The sequence below is a fragment of the Amblyomma mixtum genome, chromosome 6 (assembly GCF_055824585.1).
Source record: "Amblyomma mixtum isolate Tamu chromosome 6, ASM5582458v1, whole genome shotgun sequence".
Classification (NCBI taxonomy): Eukaryota; Metazoa; Arthropoda; class Arachnida; order Ixodida; family Ixodidae; genus Amblyomma; species Amblyomma mixtum.
This window is the reverse complement of record NC_143017.1, coordinates 46,858,660-46,867,564: the sequence shown is the minus strand read 5'-3', so window position 1 is coordinate 46,867,564 and position 8,905 is coordinate 46,858,660. Positions and strand designations below refer to the sequence as shown.

Sequence of the window (8,905 nt, the reverse complement as noted above, 5' to 3'; positions counted from 1 at the left end):
ATTTCACGCCTGTATGTTATTGTTCGTGCTTAATTCCCGACTTTTTTTTTTTTTGCTGTTCTGCAGAAACTCATGCCTGTACTCTGCACTTCGCGTATTTTCTTCAATGTTACATAGTACCCCAGTATCTTTCCCACTGCATAAATTCTACGATATTCCACTTCCTGCGCAACGATTTTTGTGCTTTTCTTTTATATATGCTTGCTGTGAAACTGTTCCCTTTTTACGTTTCATGTATGCCCCTCCTGCTTCGGCTGGCAGTATTTCGTAAAAAAAAAAAAAAAAAAACTAGATACACACCGGCGCGCTGCGATGATAACGCCTGGGAAGTGCATAGCTGCAAAATCAAGCCACATAAGCAGAGCAAAATAAAACTAGCGATAACAAAGCATTCGGGGATAGACAGCGGAACGGCGCAGCATAACGCTCGCATCGGTTCCTCTAACAACGAACATGCTGATACAGACGTGCACTTTCGTTCCTGTAAGTTCATTTCGTTATCGGATCGTGCTGTCGTAGCCACACGGCGGCACCTTTGATCTTGTGGTCGTCGCTTTATTAGTAGCACTCTATCGTTCCGATGTACCAGCTCGCTCAGCTAAAACTTGGTTCGTAGTAACGAGTTCATGCTTTAAACTTCCTTCCTTCCTCTTACCCAACAATGAAAGAATAAAGCGAAGCGTACCCCTGCGGAAAATTACGCGTGCAGGCTGGTAGCGGTTTACGCGCTTATCTTCGTTTAGTCGCATTGACTACGCGGCCCCTTTCTCCACCCCCACCAGCTGCCTCTTCCCCTCGGCCTTGGTCGGCGTCAGCCACGCCAGCCCGTCAGCCTACGCGCCCAAGAGGGAGGTGAGGAGAGGGTCCCACAGCAACACCCCCTTGCCGTCACTTCAGTCATTTTCTTCGCCATTCCTCAACAAACCCTCGCCAATCCCCCTCCCCCCCCCCCCACCTCTCGTGGGTATGTTCCATATCTGGCGAACAGCAACACGCAAAGCCATAAAGAGAATTGGGGGGCGGTGGGGGCGCTTTCCTCGCCACTTCCAGGAAAGAGCAGGAGCTAACCTACAGGCAGGTGACACGTGACAGGCGCGCATGTCAGTATCTCGGTCCAGTCAGTTCTTTCTTCGCCCACGTGGCGGTGCGTGCGCTTTTGCGTGGAAGTGGTAGTGTTGTGTTTGATCCGCGCGCCCGGCGCAAGTTTTTTGTGGCCCTCTCGATGTGATGTAACAGTGCGCCAAGTTTGTGACACGAGCTCGAGCCGCTGGTCAACGTAGAAGCGTTAAGCTGCGCTGCTGGCTGTCAACGGTTGTGTGTTTGTGCGGCTGTCGTCTTGTGGCCGCGGCTTCGTTGTCGAGGGGCCCGTCGGAGAACCCTTGGCGGTGCTCGAGTGCAGAGTGCATTGCATCGAGCGTCGTATGCTTTGAAGCTGTGGGAGCCATGCCGACTGTCACGTAAGCGCGCTTTTACTTGTACTACTTCGTCACTTAGCTCTTTGTCGTGGTCGTAGCTGGACGAGGTCCCGCGGTCGCCATTCCCACCGTAGAAAAGACGTGTCAACATCGCCTTTGCTACAGTTTAACGAAATGTCGCGCTTCACAACGCTCCTTAGACGGGCCGATTTAGTAGTAGCAGTAGTAGTGGTAGTTGTAGTAGTATGTGGTTGGTTATAAAACAAAACGAAAAGGATGGAAACGGTTTTTGAAGCACCAGAGTTGCTGCTAGCGGAAATAAAGGGACAGCGAGCAGACAGGGAGAAAGGACAGGGTTAGGGACATAGTAAATGGCACTAATATCAATCAAATAGCTGCACTTCAATTAGCTGCGGCGTTTACTTTCGGGGAAGACTGCAGTGTCATGGCGTCATTATGCGTCATGGTTGGAGTGGCAAGACAGACGGCCGCTCACCGATTTACGTCGCAGCCCTCGCATGCTCTCAGTGAGCACGGTTAAGAAGCTTAGTTTGTGGGCTTTGATTATATAGTTCGTGGCTGCGCTTCAAAGCCTTTCGCATTTCGCTCTCGTCTGCATTTGGACATTTTTTTTTCCTTCGGGCGAAGCCTTTCTGGTATCGTCGCGCCATCTGTGGGTGTAGCGGGGAACCAATGCGTCAGCTGTTGTGCTCTCAGCTGATTCGGCGCGATCTGAACTCGCTCGTGCCCCGATCCTTGCATTATTTTACCTTACTGTAGTACGGCTGATTTGTTCGAGAACGCGGCATCATTAAGCAATACATGTGCGCTTTCGCACGCACTTTTCATCCGTACGACGGGAGAGCTGCGCGCTGTGCGTGCAGTGTAACTATGCTGTAGCCGATGTTATTTGTAGAGCCTTTTGCGGTGCCCTAAACAGATTCCTTGCGTAGCAGATTCACTGATTGCAGTATAAATGGTGGAATGTAAAAAGATGAATATACAAGCGCTACCCAAGCGAATGGCATGGCTCCGCGCCAGTGCTCCCGTGCTCACCGGGGGTGGTCGGTTTTCATGCGTGCTGCGGAAGATCGCTGCGACGCTCGAATTTTCTGACCGCATAATTCAGTGAGCGACCAAGACGTTTGTTGGAGAGTGCGGAAGTTGGCTTTCAGCTGTTGAGTTCGGCTACGGACTCGGCACGTCGAAGGACGGACACGGACGCAGCCATACTGGATGTTTCGCTTGTTGCGATTTTTATCATTGACATGCGTGTAATTAGATTTAAATTTTACACGTTTAGGCTTTTATTAACAGCTCAGATATTTGGTACGAGTAAATAATATAGTGTTTTCATGTTTTCTTCGGCGCGATCATGTCGGACGACTTCGCGACACCGCCAGGGCGACCGCTGGAGAAGTCGTGTTTCAGCCTGGGTTCTGGCGGATCGCAGGCGAATTTCGAATATGTTGGGGCAGTGATGAGGTGCTCTCAAGTAGCAGCAACGTGCCGAAGCGACCGCAGTGCGCCGCCGGAGCGTTCGCCGCGGAGATGCGCCGGAATTCGCGGCGCTCGCCGGCGGGAGCTTACCTGGCCAGAGGGTCGTGTCCGGCGGTCAATCGGAAGGACTTCAAAGTGCGATTTGATTTCAGGTTATCGCTTCTCGGCCTTTTGGCTAAGATCAAAGTGTAGTATCTGTTCTTATCAGCTTAATATCTGATACGGGTCCTATTTGGACCCAAGATATTAAACTTATTTTTGGAATGCGGCGGAGTGCTTGAAGCTTGCTTCACCTCCGCCACGGGTTGGCCCGGTATTGCACTGCCTCCGGGATCGGCCCACTCACCCCCCACGGGGTGAGACCTTTCTAAATCGAAAATCAGATTTCAGAAACACATCGAAGGCAGATCTGATCGCCTTTACTGATAGCAGTTGCTATTGGAGCATGGTACCAATGTGGCAGCTGGCAGCCATGTTTCTGACGTCAGTGGTGGGGTTTTTTTTTCGAGTTTCAGTGATAACTATTGTAAAGAAAAGCTGAGATTATACTGCCGCCACATTTGGTTTCAAACAATTAGCTAAAGGCGAGGAACAGACGCTGCCTTGCAGGGATGTGCAATCAAGATCATCAGTACGAGACTAGAACAGCTGGAGGTGCAAATTTGATGCAGGGAGTTTTCTGGCTTGGGGGCTTGCTGCAAATGCCTTTGCTCAAACCTGCAGCCAATTGAGTGCATCAGACGTACATGACAGAAGCTGAACCTAAAAGAAAGCAAATCAACACTTTGGAATGAAAGTCTTTCGCCATAGAAAAAGAAGGATGGCAGATGTTGGGAGAGACACACACAAGTGCCTCTGAGTTGGTGAGGATAGCAAAGAAATCCAGCAGGCAGTTTGTGGATGTTCCCCATGCAGCCAAAACAAGGTGGCAACTTTGCTGGGAGGGCTAGTGTGCAGTACAGAGCAGTGCGAAAGGGAGCAGTTAGTTTGACCTCAAGACGCAAGCTTGTTTTTGTTACCAGATCTTAGAAAAGCCTGAAACAGATTTCTTCTGAAAAGAAAACCTGCTTTTATTTACACCTTGCATGGGAACAATGTGTTCTTTTGCCTTTCTGCCGTCAGTCCGAACAAATACGCAACATGAGGTAGCACTTGCATACTATTCACTACAGCAGTGCTGTGCATTAGTGCAGGTTGCTGTCAGGTGCAGCAGCTGATAGCAAAAGCTGAATCGCATGTTTTGTAATATTTATGAATGCAATAAGACTTGCCTCTGTTGAGGGATTTGTGGTAATGCCTAAACAAGCATAGCTGCTTTCAAGGAAGCCCTCTGCAGTTATGCCTTAAAAAAACCTCTCATTTTAAAGCGCTCGGTTTTGTTACTTCTCACGAAAAAGTGCCGTAATCCTCGTATACTAATCTTTTAGGACATGTACACCACTTTTCTGCTATGTGCAGCACTCTGAACAGACCTGCTTGGGTGGCTCATGCAGTGTGCTGCTTCTGGCGCAAAGCAAGTGCATGAAAAGGAGACCGGTGATGTCTAAATCTAAGTTAGTGTGTGCCAGTTTTTCTCTCTGCTGGTTTCTCCTTGCATGGGGCCCACTGATGTCTGCAACTTGTGAGGAAACACCAAACGAGACTGACAACATCAACAGCAACTGCTCCTAGCTGGGGCATGCCAGAAGGAAATGCAAGCGGCGTTGATTCACTAGGGGACTGAGGAGATGGATGGATAGGTGGATGGTGAGAGCGGCTCTCGTTGTGTTTCTCGCTGTGTTCTTTTGTACTTATGTGGAATTGCCTTTCTTGTAGTTCTGTTTAAAATTCCAATATTTTTAGGCTCTACTAAACCTGATATGACATTCTAGTGCTTTACACTGCTACCGTGCTTTTCAGCGAGGAGTATGGACACCTAATTTTTAGTTGTATGTTTTCTGTTTAGTAATGATTAGTAATGACTAATCGTCTACAGTTCTCGGCCGATACAGCATACCTGATTGGGGGCCGCCGCGGTGGCTCAGTGGTTACGGCACTCAGCTGCAGGCCCGAAAGACGCGGGTTTGACCCCTGCTGTGGCGGCTGAGTTTCGATGGAGGCAAAATTCTAGAGGCCTGTGTACTGTGTGATGTCAGTGCACATTAAAGAACCCCAGGTGGTCGAAATTTCCAGAGTCCTTCACTGCGGCATCCCTCATAGCCTGAGTTGCTTTGGGACGTTAAAACCCCCATAAGCCAACCAACCAGTATACCCGATTTCTAGTGCACGAACTAAGGCAGTTCCATGAATGACGCAAAGCGGCTTTGCCTACACATTCACATGGAGAGCTTTATGATGTACTTCCTTTTTTCTCTGAGCCACTTCACTCCGAAGCACATGGAAAAATAGGGACTTTGTTGAGTGCACAGCAAACTTTATGGGCCTTTTTCAATTACCATGCCCTCCTGAACAACTTCAACGTTCTGTTCACGATATTTCTTTAACTTGCTGAAAAAGTGTAGCTGTGCGGCAAATGCAGCGTTAGAAAGGACTGGGCTACGCTGTACTGCAAGATGGAGACCAACAACACACCAACAGTCACTGAGGCTGAGCAGCATAGGTTCTGGCAGTGTAGTTACAAGGTAGCAGCTAGTATTGACGTCACAAGCATGTTGTTTGTATTTCAAGGATGGCTGCTATGGAAAACAGTCGAGATCACTGTTGCCCATTGCAGTTGTCAGCAAACAATCTGGCTTTTTGAGATGAGGAAAAAGCCCTCCTTGGAGATTCAAGGTCATTGGATAAAGTAGGATGAAGCAGTGCTAGAATGGAGTGGATTGAATAAGTTGCGTTTTATTCCGTTACAAGGTATTTCCAGTGATGCCTGAACAACCATGGCCGCTTTCGAAAAAGTGTGGTTCCTACTGCTGCCCGTATTGGATATTTGAAGCCCCTCACACTTCAACATGTCTGCCAGTGAAGCGTAACCTGCATCTCTAAAGCTGTGCAATATGCGTGCCACTTTCCTGCTTTGTGTAGCTCTGAATGGAATCTGTAGGTAGCTGATGCCACCGACACTAAAGCAAGTTCATGCAAGAGAGGACCAAATGGGAAAGTGCTATTAGTAGTTGTGCATGCCATGGTGTTTACTTACAAGTGCTGATTTTGCTGCGTCCAGGTGAAGCCCAGCGGATCCTTGCAGGCCCTCAACCAAGGCACTGTGACGTCTTCTGGCTCCTGACGACCCCTGGACAAGACTGTCGACATAAGCCACTACTGAAAAAGTGGAATTCGGTTCTCTGGCACGAAACGCTACAGAACTTGCTACAGAGCTGCTCCTGGGGACTTGCTAGCCCGCCAGAATTTGTTGATGGTTGACCCCCTGACCGGCGGAGGTGATGAGGTGGTTCTGGCTGCCCTTCTGTGCACATCAGCAACGGCAGCGGCGGGGGTAGGTTTGCCGGGGCCCGCAGTCTGGTGCTGCAAACTGCAGATCAGATGTGTGAGGGCGAGTGAGTTGTTGTCAGTGCTAGTGAGTGTGAGTGAGTGGTTGTGAATCTGAGTGGAAATGAGTGTGAATGTGAGTGAGTGTTAACACTAGGGGTGTGCGAATATTCGCAATTTTCGAATATATTTTGAATATTATATTTTTAGTATTCGAATTCGATTCGAAATTCAAGTATTCGTGTTGTTTCGAATAATCGACCCGACGCGAATATTCGTATCTAGCCGAATATTCATTGTGAGCACCGACGTGCATTTCAGTCCGCAAGCCCTATCGACAGATATATAACAACATGGTGGCGCCTACACGGAAGGAAAATTCTTTCTTCCTCCAAGGGCCATGCCGTAGCTGACTGCGCTGGTGAGCTTTTTTGTGGCTATACTTGCGAAGCTGGTATAGTCAGAGCTGTGCACAAAGTACCTCGCAATACGTGCCAGGTCAGTGCCAAGTGAGAGGGAATTTTCTGTGGCTGGAGGAGTCGTTTCAGTTAGAAGGGAACTACTTCTGTCTGACCATGTGGAGCAGCTGGTTTTACTTCACGGCAACCTTTTACGTCATCCCAGCAACGCGCTTTTGTGCTGATGTCAAGCTAGCCTTAATCAATGCTGTGTACTAGCCATCTTCTCTGATATTTTCACTCTTCTAAGAATAATGTTCGAGACTTTGATACTTTTTGTGCAGCCACACACACCTTTTGTGTTCATTCAATCATCGATAGTTGAACTGTGATGTTCTTGGGTGCCCAAATAAATGTTTTGTAGTGATTAAATGCGTCTGTCCTTGATTATTCGATTCAATATTCGGAACTAAGTATTCGTATTCAATTCGTATTCGAAAAATTTGATATTCGCACACCACTAGTTAACACGTTTTGGCGGGCTAGTCGGTTAAGCATCTTGAATAAACAGCGCGAACGACGACAAGCAAAAGAGACAAGGAAACGGAAGTGGGGAAAAAAAACAGGTGTCGATGTTGTGTTTTCTGCGCCTGATCGTCTGGCTGGTCTGTGCCGATCTGTTAATGAGGTAAAAGGAAATGTGGCTAAGTGCACAACTAAGCACCAGTTACACTTCGTCCCTTGTGATAAGGGGGTTGTTTATAACATCCCTCTGCCCTGTGGAGGGGAGTACATTGGACAGACGGAACGATGTATTAATAAAAGGCTGAGCGAACACAGCTATAAAGTCTCTAAAGTAATTTTTGGTCACCTCTGCATTCATTGCCGGGATTGTGAATGGGCAAAGAAAGAGAAAAAACAGTGCGTACCGCTATATCATGAAACTGTAAGGGAAATTATCGAGGCCTACAACATATTGAAGCAGGGAAATGCATGTATCAGCACTCCTTCGCTAACACTACTGCAAAAAGAGCTGTCACTCCTGGGGGCTGATGATCTCTGCTGATTTCTAGCGCGCTTCTGTTGCTGTGGTCACATTTATGGGTTTCTTGCACTTTGTATATCTTTCCACTCTGCCGACATCTATGTATTTATACTTGTATGATCAGCAATAAACCCTCAGTTGTTAGTCAGTGCTGTGTTGTCCGTTCCCTTGTCTCTTGTGCTTGTCGTCGTTCGCGCTGTTTATTCAAGGTGAGTGAGTGGTTGTGTGAACAAGATGGATATAACGAAGTGTCCTAGTATGTCGTAACCAATAAAAGCAATGCTTTTGCATTTATCCATTCGGGCAGACTTGAGTGCCCTCGTAATTTCTGCAGTTGAGTTCACGAGCTGTTGCACTGAGCAGTGGTGCTCCCAGCGTTCGGTGAAAGGCCTTCTTGCGCCACCTGAGTGAGTGAGGGAATGTGCGTGTGTGTGAGTGGCCGTGAGAGTGAGTGAGTGGATGTGAGTGCATGGTGCTGAGATATGCACCAGAGTCACAAAGAGCATGGAACAGTGTGTGACATGGTCACAAGGCTGCAAAACCGAGCAGCTTGCAGCCGTCCCATTGACTGCCACCTTCCGACCAAAACGATAATGCAACTTTCACAACTCTCAAATTCACACTTGAGAGTCATGAGGTTGCGTGACCCTTCAGGTCGAAAAGCAAAAGTTGCTAGGACGGCCGCACGCACAAACTGCCAAACCAATGAGCGTGCTATGCTTTTTGGTGATATCCTGTTTCAATAATACACTGGTGTCGACTTCACACAGGGTTTCAGTCTTCTCTTGAAATGTTTTGGCACTGTAATCACTGCTATGGCTGCAACCAATTGCACGCAAAGGGCACTGGAAAACCGAGACAAAGACATGCAGCGAACATCCACCAAAGCTCCAAGTCGCGGTTTTGTGCATGACCGCGTAGTTTCAGATTCGGAATGCTGGAAACACTGCATGGCACGACTCATCTGATTCACTGTACATCGTTGCTGGTCACGTCATCCATGGTTGAGTAGTAAAAGCTAACACGGCAAGCTACTGAAGCCTTCAAGAACAGCGCCTACAAGCAAACTGGGTAAAGGTCCCTGAAGTCATACAGTTGCTGACGCTAATTTTACCCTCTCCACA

General features: G+C 48.1%; 1 long non-coding RNA gene and 1 other non-coding gene across 2 annotated transcripts; both read left to right on the top strand.

Annotated features, from left to right (window-relative positions):
* The first annotated feature begins 1,020 nt into the window (after positions 1-1,020).
* LOC149338990 (uncharacterized) lies at positions 1,021-3,258 on the top strand. The gene is made up of 2 exons (XR_016283467.1): positions 1,021-1,457; positions 2,819-3,258. It is a non-coding gene; the product is annotated as an uncharacterized LOC149338990 (long non-coding RNA).
* Positions 3,071-3,262, top strand: LOC149338989 (U2 spliceosomal RNA). The gene has a single exon (XR_016283912.1). It is a non-coding gene; the product is annotated as a U2 spliceosomal RNA (small nuclear RNA).
* Positions 3,263-8,905: the final 5,643 nt, after the last annotated feature.